General features: G+C 38.6%; 1 pseudogene across 1 annotated transcript in view; it reads left to right on the forward strand.

Annotated features, from left to right (window-relative positions):
* The first annotated feature begins 6 nt into the window (after positions 1-6).
* The window catches only part of LOC103266271, a 58,898-nt pseudogene continuing 44,706 nt past the window's right edge, over positions 7-14,198 (forward strand). Inside the window, exon 1 of the transcript XR_002482303.1 lies at positions 7-406. The product of XR_002482303.1 is annotated as a patched domain-containing protein 4 pseudogene (transcript). The remainder of the gene's footprint in view (positions 407-14,198) is intronic.

Consider the following 14,198-nt stretch of genomic DNA (forward strand, 5'->3'; position numbering starts at 1 on the left):
GGGAGCGCCTGCGAGCTGGATCTGGTGGAGGATGCTGCGGCAGGTGCTTCGCAGAGGGCTCCAGTCGTTCTGCCACAGGCTGGGCTTGTGCGTGAGCCGGCACCCGGTCTTTTTCCTCACCGTGCCCGCAGTCCTGACCATCACCTTCGGCCTCAGCGCGCTCAACCGCTTCCAGCCCGAGGGCGACCTGGAGCGCCTGGTCGCGCCCAGCCACAGCCTGGCCAAGATCGAGCGCAGCCTGGCCAGCAGCCTTTTCCCCCTGGACCAGTCCAAAAGCCAGCTCTATTCGGACTTACACACCCCTGGGAGGTATGGCAGGGTGATCCTCCTCTCCTCACCCGGGGACAATATTTTGCTCCAGGCTGAGGGGATCCTGCAGACCCACCGAGCCGTGCTGGAAATGAAGGTGAACCACAAGGGCTATAATTATACTTTTTCCCATCTGTGTGTGTTGAGAAATCAGGATAAGAAATGCGTGCTGGATGATATTATTTCAGTGCTAGAGGATCTCAGGCAGGCTGCCGTCTCCAATAAGACAACAGCCAGGGTCCAAGTGAGGTATCCCAACACTAAATTAAAGGTATGCTCCTTCTGCATGCTTCTGCCAATTAAAGAGGCAGCACTTCATTTCTTGCCCTAAACAAGCAAAGAAAATGCAGAGGTCTCATCCTTAAGACTCAGAAGCGAACGCTTCTTTCATTTCTGGGGGGAAACGATGGGCAACTGAGTGAGGAAAACGGGCAATGAATGGCACTACTAGATATTAAGAAATTCAAGGCCAAACAAAACAAATGCCAAAAAAAAAAAAAAAAAAAAAAAAATTACAAAAAGAAAAAAGGAAAAAAAAGTTGTTTCTGAGACCCTGCAATTACATCTTTGTTCAGGGTTAATAAATCAGTGAATGGAAGGGGGAGGGGGAGTCCTGAACAATTGGGGGATTTCTTTTCATTATGGGGCTCAATGTATTTCTTATTACTGATTACACATCCACCTGGTGCCATATCCACCTATTTACATCTTCAGCCTGGCTTGATTTTGACATGTAGGGAGTTTGTGTTTTGGTGCCCTGTGAGTGTGTGTCTGAAAGCAATAGCTTATGAATGTAGTAGGGATTCCAGGAATTATGTGTATGTGTATTTGCATAGCAAAAGAAGCAGGCATTTTCTACATATAAAAATAGGGATGTGCATCTAACTGATGTACTAGTTTACTGAGTCCTGTTATCTTCCTTTCCCCTAAGGAAAAACCCAAACCAAAGGAAGATGATTATGACTGCCCAATAACCAAAAAAAGGGTAAAAGATTCCACCATTGCCAAACATTACAAAGAATGATTATTTCAGCATTAAATGTATTGTGCTGTTTAGACTCTCAATTTAAATTTTGTTGCTCAAATGAGATTTCTAAACTCATTCTACACTGTCAGAATTGAGCTGCTGCAGGCAATGAGGCATGCAGTCTCCAGGTGACTGAAGTTTCAGAGACAAATGTGACTTCCAAAAGAGTCACTGCACCATTTGCATGCTCGACCCTGTGCATGCTCAAAAGCTGCGCAACCAAGAACTCCCAAGACAGGTGTTTCCCAAGAAGAAGAAATAGTCTTCCTCTAAATGTGTGTGAGGATGTGTGTGTGTTTCTATGGAGATGATGGAGTTAAAGGGACCCCAGTTTCAATAAACAGATGGCCTAAGATAAGAAATCACTAATATTCCTATCTATGTATTTGATATAGTCAGCATCTCTACACAGTTAAAAATAGCCTTTTTTGAGAATAAAACTCATTTGTTTCCTGAACTGAAGGAGGAATTAATGTACTTAGAAAGTAGGAATTTTTCAGGAAACCTCATAACCTGCCTCTTTTTTTTAACACAGTGTCCTCGTTTAAATGGATCCAGAGGCTGAAAAGGGCTTCAGCTTCACAAAGCTGAGAAATCCCTTGATGTTTAGTGAAACTAGACAGATGATTTATCAGCTAAATCAGATGATTTATCTAGGTGAGGGCTTGCCTGCTTCACACTTATTGATGGGAGCATGATGGATATATGTGGTTAGGCAGCATGCTTTTCATTTCCTGAGCCCTTTACCATCAACATTATTGCTTGCTAAAGAAAAAGATGTGGTGGAGAGGTAATCCTCCTAGCCTGTACTCTTCTGAGTTCTTTCTTATGCCAAACATCTGGAGTGAAGAAAGATTTGAAATTGTCTCATATTTCAACTTCACATTGTTTTCTCTGTTGAGTCAATTTTGCAGTTCATTAGTATGCCTTTTTGTTTGCACCCCTTTTGCCTTTATTCAGCTGTACTTGCCAGGTGTAAGATTTGTGTCCAATTAGCCATGTTGTTTATCTGGTGATATCATTATGACATTTACAGTACAAATCCTTGAGGTATTCAATTCACTCATTTAATAATCATTAATTTTGCTCCTATGATTTCCTGGGTACCCTTATAAGCACATGGACAGAGTTTGGGGCAAAAAAGCAAAGTTCTTACTCTCATCAGGCTTAAAAGTAGTATATGTCAGCATTTTCACACACAGTTACCTTCAAGCAGAAAGTTCGGGATTCACCTTTGAGTCAACACCATGCTGGGCCTATAGTAGATGCTTCATCTAAAATTTTTGACTGGTTGGTTGGTTTGATATACACCTTGGTAGGAGTCAATGGATAATTCTAAAAGGAGGGAGTAATTGATGACAAAGGTCAGTGTAGTAATAGTAAAATTATTCTATTAACCATAAAAGAACAGAAGAATTTCACATTGGCTAAAGTCCTTACTCTGTGAAATTCTTATATCAATCTTTCTTCAAATGCATTGGCTTGACTTTTTCTTCTTGGCATCAATGGGGATACAAACTATTTTTGGGTAAATGAGCCTTTTGAGATCTTCTGAGAGCAGTAGGCCCTTTCAAGTGTCCAGATATAACCTCACACATGCTCACATAATTTAAAATATAATTTCAAAAGTTCTATGGATCTCTGGAATGTGGAAAGGGTCTCCAGCAGCTCTCAGGATTTGAACTTCCTGGCACAGAGCAAAATAAGATGGCCTTTTATTTTAATTGTGTGTTATTTGGAAATGATTCTATTTCATGTATGGCAGTAGTTTTCAGAGTATGTCTCTATGAGGCTGATGCACACTAGACTTTGAGGCTCCTAGTGTACAAGATTTGAGGAGAAATTTTATATATACATTTTTTAACCCTCAAATTTATTTTGCTTTCCCTTATACTTCTTAGGGCACCACTCTTCCCAACTCTGGAAACATGCTATTGTTGGTCAGAGAATTAGAAGCTGAGGAAAATTGCAGGATAAATAGCAGTGGTTGGATAACATGAGTTTGATTTGGAAATTACTTGACATGAAGGAAGCAGAAGGACAGTGCTTAGATATAGTCTGAAGATGTGTAAACACTAATTGACAGAGAGAAGTGGTCAGAAAACTTAACTATAACAATCAGAAAGTCATCTTCCAAGTATCATTAAGATACTCAAGTAGTCTTGAGCACAGAAAGGGTTAGAACTTCTTATAAACATGACATCATTACCTTGACAAGGTGATCCAGACAAGCTGGGACACAGAAAGTTGCTTTTTATGGAATTCCAAAGAGAGGCTTAAGTAAATCTGGTATGAAAAGGCAGTAGTCAGTTTAGAATACGACAGACAAGATGAAACATATACATGATTTCAAAATCTGTGTAGCAAAGATACCAAAAGTTGAAATCTCTACACCTATATGATATGAATTCTACAACTTTGCCCTTTATTATAATTTTATGTTATATTACTGATTAGGCACAAGGGTCACATTTTATATTCCTTCAGTATTATTCATATTCCCCACACCAAACTAGTCCAGTTCCATATAGATAATATTCACAACAAATATTCATTGATTTGTTTATTGATTAAGATTTCTACATTTATACTACAATATCACAAAATTATCATCACTTTTCAAACTTCTGTAGCATGCTTTGATTTGAAAGGTACTCTATATTTTCTAGATTTCTATAAAATGTTTTTGACGCTACTAATCTTGAGGGCTATTTTTTTCACCTACTAAACTGTACATATCATATATATATATAGTATCAAGTAATGCATATCATATAAAGTGACCTGACTAAATTTTAAAAGATACTTAACACATTGTCGAAGCTTGTCACCTGGTTAAAGTGAGATAGGCACTCAAAATTCTTAAGCAGTGACTTCTCTGAACTTCAAGAAATGTTTTCATTATCATTAAGGGAGCTCTGTTGCCTGTAGGTAATATTTTCCTACGTCTTATGTAGGCCATCATAACCTCACTTTTCCACCTGACTAGTTCCATAAAAGTAACAATTCTCCTATGTCCCCCGTTCTTTATTTTAGCCACAGTAAAAGATGTAGGTAAAGATGAAGCAAAAAAAAAGTGGTCCTTGGAGATGGGTTAGACTGCAAGACTAGATCCCAACATCCTGGCAAACAGTGAGAAAGGAATGAAGTTGATTTTATTTCCCTGCAGTCTGTCCTTTACATTTCATTAACAACCACACCTCTGAACAGATGCTAAAGCGAAATCAGAATGTACTTCAATGTAACACACTTAAGAATAGGAGCAGATATAGACTTTCCTGCTTCTTAACAGAAGACTATTTATTTAGGTACATTTTGGGTACCATCCTCCAGGTCTGAAATATGTTGCCATAATTATTTAGCTACAATCTCAATGGAAGGGCAATTTAAGTCAACATGAAAAGTGAGGACCAGCCTTATGTGGGGAGATTTCCTAGCAAAGTTATGCTACAGACTTACTTCCCTAATTCATTCTAAAACTTTGAAAGGCATACATGTCAGGATCTTCTCTGATATCTTTATTTAAGCTTACCTTTCTGATTAGAGCAAGTATTACTACTTGACCAATTGTTCAGTTTTTGTCCTACACTGTGTTAGGTATGTTATGTTCAGCATGTCATTTAATTTTTACAAGTTTGTGAGTCGGGATTTTTGTGTGTGTGTGTTTTATTTTTTATAAGTAAGGAAACCAAAGACCAGGAGGTTAAGTAACTTCCATGAGATCCCCAAGCTAGTATAAGTTGTAACTGGAAATTAAATCCAGGTCTAACTGGTACTGAAGTTTATATTCTTAACCTCAGTATTGTATTAAGTCTTATCACATCTTTCACCATTCTCTATAATAGGAGCCTTTTGTAGTAAGAAAGAAGTGGAGCCATAATTACAATGTCATCCTAAATCCATGTTAAAAGACCACAGCTATTCTTTCACACCCTTTCCCTTGCTCACTCAGAGTGACTGACTTGTAAGAAGGTGACACACAGTGAAGCTTCAAGTTTGGGCAAACTCCTACTATCCACCTACTGTGGAGAGTTTTTGCAAATTCTAGCTACAGAGAGTTTAGCAAATTCTTCAGTGGCACATGATTTCACCTTTAATATCATTTCTCATCAACTCAGAACAAACCAGGTTAAGGCTCTAGGATTAGCTAAAAGTAAAAAGCTTGTAGCAGGCCCCAAGATTTTGAGCCAGGAGCTTACGTACCAAAGAAACTAGAGTATTCCTGGCTTCAGTCAGCATCAGGAAAAAGATTTGATGAGATAGTATGGGATAGGATAACACACTCTAAACTGAGAAATATTCAGGAGGTCAGGGTTGTAACCACAGTTTTTAAAGATTGATCATGTGACATTAGGGAGGTCTCATCAATAATTTGCACATCAGTTTTTTTTACTGGAAAATGACGGAGTCATGCCAGGGGATTGTCGGGATTTCTGTCAGTCAGTGAAGTTCTATGATAACTATATAGCGTTCTACCACATAGCAGATAAGAGTCGTTACAATAGATTTAGGAGTGATATTTTAGTATATTTTTCTTCTGCTGTAAAGTAGATGTGCTTGATTACATTTGAATGATGCTTTTGAAAGACATTAATCATAGTCACCTAATAAAGTGTTATACACCTTTATTTCCTGACCACCCTGCTGGGATAAATTCCTTTATTAAACTTCTGAACACCCAAAGTGGACTAAAGACTCACTTGCTATTGAGGCCTAGCTCCTGCTCCTTGATTTCAGTGATAACCTACTTCAAACCGAATTAAGTAATTTTCATAAGTACGTATTTAAGCTTTTTTTTCCATTTAAAGAACTCAAGGATTAAGGGAGTGTTTAAAAAGCAAAAAAGGACAAAAATTATTTTCTCCTTTCTTCCCATTTTCTTACCCTCAGCTGATCTGATGATGTTTTCCTTTAGTGCTCAAGGACCACTAAGGGCTTGGAGTAGGGAAGGGAAGTAGAAGTCAAAGAGAAATCCATACCATCATGGAAGCATATAAGGGGACCAAGATCACACTCCCCCACAAAAAAAAGTCTAAACTGTTTTGCCTCTCCTGCCACTTTAAGCAATAATTCACTCTAATAATTTTTCTTGGTCTTTTCCACTTAAAAAATTATATATTATAACTGAAGCAATTTTTATGTTTGGCTTTCAAAAATATATTGTGTTTGGAGAAGATTTTGCATTTTAACCCGTTAGCTGTTACACCATGATTGGGCCACATTGCTTTTAATTTTGTTTTAAAGCTGACCAGCTTATGTTCAGACCTACTTCAGATATGTTTAGACATATGCTCAATATGAAAATTTTTAAAGAAGCCATCTAAAAACACCAACCTTATAGGTTTGACCAAGACAGCTCTAGATTGGATAGCCGGTCTATTTCTTCTCCAACCTAGTAAAACAAATCACTCAAATCCCTTCCCCAGGGTGGAATCACGGAGTGACTCATTTCTCTGGAGTGCTTCTGCCAGTGCGCTGGTGACAAGGGTGCATTCATAACAGCCCAGCACACAGAAACATTTAGGCAGTGCTTTTGACTTAAAAGTGTGCCAACTTACACTGTAAGCCACTCAATTAATTTTATTTTGTTTTCTAAGACCTTACTCCTCAAAGTGTTGTATGTGAACCAGCAACATCAGCATCACCTGGGAGCTTGTTAGAAATTAAAACTCACCAGGTCCCATTACAGACTTACTGATCAGAATCTGCATTTTATCAAGGTCCCCATTCATATCCACATTTGAGCTTGAGAAGCTCAGACCTAAGATGCAAGGGTGACCTCAGCACTCTTAATTCATGACTGGAGTTTGAAGTAACATGTATTGTTTGAGACTAAAAACATCGTTAAAAAAATAGAGTAATTGAACCTCTCTCCCCATATCATTTAGGTATAAGAAACATCAAAGAAATGTCTGGAGAATTATCAAGTGTCTGTTTCACATTGGAAAACCCTCATCCCTATCATTCACAGTTAAGCCTATCACCTGGTTAAGCTTAAAGCTGATTACCATCGTTCAATATTTTCAAAAAATGTTAAAATTAAATCTAGTCATCTCTTTAAGCACAAAAATCAGCAGCATTTTTCTCAAACCCCTTTGCAGTTATTTCATAATAGTAGCAACATTAAACCCTAGTTAGCCCAATTACATTAATCTTAAAGGAGAATACAAGATCTAGGAACCATACATGGGAGCAAAAGTATTTGGAGGAAAATGAAACACGAAATTATAGTAGAGTATACCTTTAAAGTGGTATTGTAATCTACACTTTTTCAGACAGACTGATTACAGCAGAGTCTGTCACTGAAATCAAGGCTCATTCTCTGTCATTCAGATGAATTCAAGGCTTCTGAAAGGTGCCTGATGAGCAGCACTCAAAAATGACTGGGCCCGGTTTAGTTGCAGGATTTGTGTTGGAACAGTCGATGTTTTTCCTCCAGAGCTATTCTCCCAGCATGGAGAGGCCTCACCTGGGATCCTCTACCTTTCCTCTGCCGTCTCAAAAACTAGAGGCAGAGCATAGCCTCTGGGTTCTGGAAAGCCAGAGATGCGTGTAAAGTTATGAGACTAGTTTCAGGAGGTTCTGAAAGCAGATCCGGGTGTTCGTGGCAGATGGAGGTTTGCCTTGATGTTTAAGTTTAGCCTCAAAGTTTACTCTTCCCTTTGAATTTCAGGTCTGTTTTCTTACTTCATCAGGTATTTTAGTTACTGGGAGAGAGAGAATTTTCTGCTCTGGCTCCCAGTACAGGCCATACTACTGTGAGTAAGGCATACATTGTGTGGTTGCAATTCAACAGTCATTCATATACCGATTCATTTAGGTAACTGTTGTGTCTGCTGTATCTCAGGCACTGTGTTGGCCATTCAAGATTCAGTGAGAAACAAAATAGATGTGGTCCTTGCCTTCCAGGAACTTGGGTCTAGTAAAAAAAGGGAAAAAAAGATAAAAATCACATAGATAAATTCATATTTACAGAGTATCATGGATAAAAAATAAGTGCTGTGAAAGTAAGTTATCATATCTTAGGGTATTAGAAATAACTTTTCCTGAAGAAGTGACTGTGAGCAGAGGTCTGAAGGGTGAGAGGGAATGAATACACAATGGTGGGCTAAAGATAAGAACATGATGGGGAGATCATGGTACCTTTGAATTACTGAACAAGAGCCACTGTGGATGGAGGCTAGAGAGTGACAGCATGAAGGTGTTAAGGACCATGTTAAAAGTTTCTACAGAGTGGGTTAATTTTTTGACCATTGACATTCTGTTCTTATCCAGAAGACTTACGGCATTGGTTAATTGATTTTCTTGTAAACTTATGATTAGATGGAAAAAATCTTTTTTGTTTCAACCCTCAAAACTGAAAATCTCCTTACTTTATGGTATTTCTCACTATTTTCTTAGTAAGTGCAAAGTGATGAACATAGACCCCTCTCCCTGTAAGGTCATCATTCTGAATGTGACCTTTCTTTGCTAAGGACAGTAAAGAGTAGAGAAAGTGTCTTGGATGTTAATCCCAGTGTGCATTGGGTCTGGAAGTACCTTGAAGATTGTATTTTTATGTTATTCTCAAAAGAGCTAGCTTTGACCACTTTTTTCCTTCTTAGCTTTTGTAATATTATAGTTGGTTCTCCTACTTCTCTGATGGTTCTCTACACTTTACTGGCTTACTTTTCTTTCTATTCCCATATGTATAATTGTTTTTTATAAAACAGTCTATTTTAGCATCTGTTCTCTCAATATCCTTAACCAAGCCAAATATCTGCTATTTTCTTCCATGTCTATAACTCTTTTGTGACAATCTATTCTGCCATTTATGCAGATTCAGAATCTTCGTCATCTATGATGAACCTTTTACTTCCCACACCCCCACTCAGTCAGGATATATACAGAGTAATATCTAATTAATTATCAGATCTTGATTATTCTACAGCAATAGTTCTCAAAGGACTGCCTTGGACCAGCAGTATCAATATCACTTGGGAACTCATTAGAAATGCAGACCTTCAGACATTCCTGGTCTGTTGAAGCTCTAGGGCTAATGCCCAACAAACCCTACAGGTGACTCTGATTCCTGCTGAAGTGTGTTTTGTCTTGGCTAAGTGTAGATTTCAGTAGAAGAGCTTTAAAATGCTGATGCATGAGTCCCATCTCCAGATGTTCTGATTCAGTTAATTTGGGAATCACCCTGGCATTGTGACTTTTGAAAGCTCCCCGGGTGACTATAATGGATTACCAAGGTTGAGGATCAAAGTCTCATTTTCATTCTTTTTTTTTAAATTCTCACTACCTCTACCTTGTGCCTTCTTTATCTCTTACCTATTTCATGGAAGTGATAATCTAATCTTTCTCACTACAATTTCTCATACTTACAACTTAACCTATGTAACAAGATAATATATATCTCTCTCAACCATACTTTCCCTAACCAACTCTTACACGAGTTTCCCATTGGCTAGAGAAGAAATTACAAACTCCTGAACATGGTCATTAAGAATTTTATTTGGCTAGGTCCCCAATTTCACTTGTTGTTTCAAGTCACGTTATACCATGTACTGCAACAAACTGAAACAAGCACACTCAGAATGTTTCTGTTTTCTTATCTTCATTCATACAGTTTCTTTTGCTTGAAATTTCTTTCACCCTGTCAAAATCATGTACACCTCTTAAAAGCTGAGGCCTCAAAGCCACTTATCCATGGAGCTTCTCTAAGCTCTTCCAGAAGTAGAAAGTACTTTCATGTTCCTTAGAGGCAGGTTGTTCTCTTAATCTCAGTCTATCTTGCATTATAGAATTGTAGTGAATCTCTGCTAAAATATAACTGTGTACATATAGTGAACTAATAGGGTAGGTAGTCACTTTTGTATAAATTAATTTGCCTAGGAGAATGTAGCCAACATGGAAGTTTGTAGGGCAAGTCCTTATGGGAAGTTGTAAAGGAATAGGACAAAAGCCCATTCCAGTCAGTCTGATATCCTATGGCTGTATCTAAGCCCCCAAAGAGAGATGGCTACAGAAAGATGTTGGAAGCCATTTCTATGAGTGGTCCTGAGATATATGAGATATAGGCAACACAACTTTGGACTCAGAAAAAAAAGAAGGACACCAGAAGAGGAAGAGAGAGACTCTTTTTTTTTTGAGTTGGAGTCTCACTCTGTCTCCCAGACTGGAGTGCAGTGGCCGCTCCCGGCCACCGCAGCCTCGACCTGCTGGGCTCCGGTGATCCTTCCTCCTCAGCCTTCCAAGTAATCGGAATTACAGGCATGCGCTACCACGCCCGGTTGATTTTTTGATTTATTGTAGAGATGAGGTCTCGCTGCCCAGGCGGGTCTCAAACCCGCGGGCTCAGGCAATCCACTCACCTCAGCCTCCCAAAGGCGCAGGATTACAGGCTGAGCCACCGAGCCCGGCTTGAGAGAGACTCTTCACCACCTGTACACAGCACCCATGTGGCTTCAGTTCAGGAGAGGCTGCAGAGAACTTAACATGGTTTGGGCACCTGATAGGGTTGTCAGACTTAGCAAATAAAATTTGGGACATCTGGTTAAATTTGAACTTCAGATTTTTAAAAAAGAATGAAATACAATAAATATGAATATAATAAGTATTCTTCACCTATCTGAAATTCAGATTTAACTGGATGTTCTATATTTGATAAGGCAAATCTAGTACCATGAGAATCCACAGAAGCACACCTGGAAGCTTCAGCACAGACTTCAGTATCACATGGCCACCACCACTTGTAGTTCTCTCCGTAATAATCATCAACTAGGGGGGGCAAGAGAGGAAGACCAGATGGAGACTAGCAAAAGATATTCTAAGGGCTCCCAGAAATACATAGGTAGTTTTGTAGGGGCCAGAGTATTCATCTTATTCAAATGAGGATGCAAGTGAAATTTAAGTTACTCTTACTATGACCTCATTTGTATCGTATTACATCTTGTTCACATCTCTTGCCTTCCCCACATAATTTAAAAACTGAGTCTTGCATATAAGAAAGCCTTCAGTAAGTAAATGACTGATGAAATGAAGTGAATGTAAATGTATTTGTTTAGGAAGGAAATTCTCATTTAGTGCTGATTCTGGTTGCCTGAATCTGTTTAATTCAACATTTACCATTCTTTTCCACTAAGAGTGAAAAATATTGGATACCATCCTAATATTCCATATGTGGCTCTCTCTCATAGTACCCTTCCCTCATGGGAAAAGCTTCGCCTGTCATTTCTTCCTTCTCAGGAACTAGGTCTTTCTGTATAATTCGATGCAGGGGATGATCGCAATAAAGCAAAGACCTGGGTAGGTGAGGCAGATCCTGCCTACCAGGGCATAGGACAGGGAGGGAAGGGCACTGATAAGTGCCCAGGGAGATGGATACTCACCCTGCTAGGGCTCCTCAGGGGAATGAGAGAAGCTCCTGGTCTGAACTAGTTCAATGACCCCCTTTCATAGATAGAATATACCTCTCTAAGGGAATAGCACATAAAGCCGATATTAGCAGCTTGACTCATTTTTATTTCATTCTTTTTGACCATTTTTACTTTGGGAATTGTTTTTAAGGAATTGGATTCTTCCTAGGTTGTGAAACTTGAGATACTTTTATTAACTAATCACATCTTATCAGAATATCTCTTCCTAAACAGTGTTCAAGATTTGTCTTAAAAAGTTGTTTGTAAATAGATGTTATCCTACTCATCTTCCTCCTGATAGAAAGACATTTTGAAAATTGATAACTAATTTGATAAGAGCTTGTCACGTCTCATCTTTCTCTCAGCTCAATAACCTGCCACTTCATGGATGGTGTTAAAGTCATAAATGCTCATTGACAATCTGGCCCATGTAGCCTAAAGCAACAAATATTTTTATTGAGATGGGTCCTGTTTCTTAATGGATTAAAATAGTAGAACCAATTATTAGTTAAGTCCCTCTTTACAATTTTTTACATAATGGTGAAAAGGGTAATACATAGGAAACAGACAAATCTGTGATTGAATCACATTTTTCCATGAATTTGGATACATTACTTACCATCTTTGTCCCTCAACTTTTCTGTGTAAAAAAATAGTATTGCTACTATCTAACCTGCAGATTTTTGAGATTTTTGGCACTTGATAGTTTTTATATTAAATTGTAGATACTTTTTATTAATATGAACTCAAGATTGGCTGAGTGTGGCAGTTCTTGTCCACGAGAGACCTGACAATTAAGTTCGAGAACTTGCCACCATATGCTTATGTTGGCAGCACTGTACAAACAACTCAGTAAGGTTTTGTAACCTTTGTAGATCAGTGTCTCGCAGCTGTGTTCATGTCAATGTGTGGCACTGTCTTGCTGAATGACATTGATCATTGTTGTTGCTTGTTTTTGTGTGCTGTCACGAGAATGTCAGAGCTTGAATCAGAGCAATGAACAAACATTAAATTTCTTGTTACACTTGGCAAGAGTGGAAGTAAAATCAGGGACTTATCAATCCAAGTTTATGGGGATAATGCCTTGAAGACAATGGCAGTGTACAAATAGATTAAATGTTTTTCTGTGGGGAGAGAAAGCATCACTGATGAAGAGAGGTCAGGATGGCCAGTAACAGGCAGAACTGATGAAAACATTGCAAAAATTCATTGAATTGTGTGTCAAAATCATTGACTGACTGTGAGCATCATAGCAGACCAAATAAACATCAATAAACAAGAAAACTCTAAATGGAAATCTTGTCATGTGAAAGGTGTGGGCAAAAATGATCCCGAAGGAGTTCTTGCATTGTGACAATGTCACAGCACTGTCTGTAAGGGAGTTTTTATCCAGTAAACAAATAACTGTGTGGGAACACCCTCCCTACTCACCTTATCTGGCCCCCAATGACTTTTTTCTTTACTTGAAGATAAAAGAAATATTGAACAGGAGACATTTTGATGGCATTCAGGACATCAGAAATAATACAATGACAGTTCTAATGGCCATTCCAGAAAGAGTTCCAAAATTGCTTTGACAAGTAGACTCAGTGCACAGCTTCCCAAGAGGAATACTTTGAAGGTGACCATAGTGATATTCAGCAATGTGGTGTGTAGCACTTTTTCTAGGATGAGTTCACAGGTTTAATTTTCAGAACTTGTATAATCCCAGTACTTTGGGACAGCAAGACAAAAAGATTGCTTGAGCCGAGGAGTTCAAGAACAGCCTAGGCAACATAGTGAGACCTCATCTCTACAAAAGGTAAAAAACAATTAGCCAGGTATGGTGGTGCACCCTTTTGTAGTCCCAGCTACTCAGGAGGCTGATATGAAAGTATCACCTAAGCCCAGGATGTCAAGGCTGCAGTGAGGTGTGATTGTGCCACTGCACTGTAGCCTATGTGACAGAGTGAGACCCTGATTCAACAAAAATGAAAATAAAAATAAATAAACTCAAAATTAGAACACCACAAAAAGATTAGAAAGCTAAGTGATAAGTTAATCACCTTCCCATTAATTCTGTAAAAAATTGTTTCCAATCTTTAACTGTGAAATACACAGTGCCATCATAGAATGCATGTCTGTTTTTATCCTGTTTACTTTTATTGCTTCATAAGCATATTCATAGTTATCAGTTTATTGTTTGTACAAAAGTTCAGCAAGTAGCTGTGACATAATTTACTTAGCTATTCATTTATTGTTTTACTGAGAATATTTCTGGGCAGTGTTTTGTTACTGAATTTTGCAATTGTTAACAGACATAAGGAGGAAAACAAAACCTTCGGGCTTGTCAATATTTTTTGTTTTTTTTAAGTTGGAGTCTCACTCTGTCACCCAGACTGGAGTGCAGTGGCACACTCCCGGCCACCGCAGCCTTGACCTGCTGGCCTCCAGCGATCCTTCCGCCTCAACCTTCCAAG

This window comes from Carlito syrichta, unplaced genomic scaffold, assembly GCF_000164805.1.
Source record: "Carlito syrichta isolate Samal-C Ts95f unplaced genomic scaffold, Tarsius_syrichta-2.0.1 Scaffold307120, whole genome shotgun sequence".
NCBI classification, from domain to species: domain Eukaryota; kingdom Metazoa; phylum Chordata; class Mammalia; order Primates; family Tarsiidae; genus Carlito; species Carlito syrichta.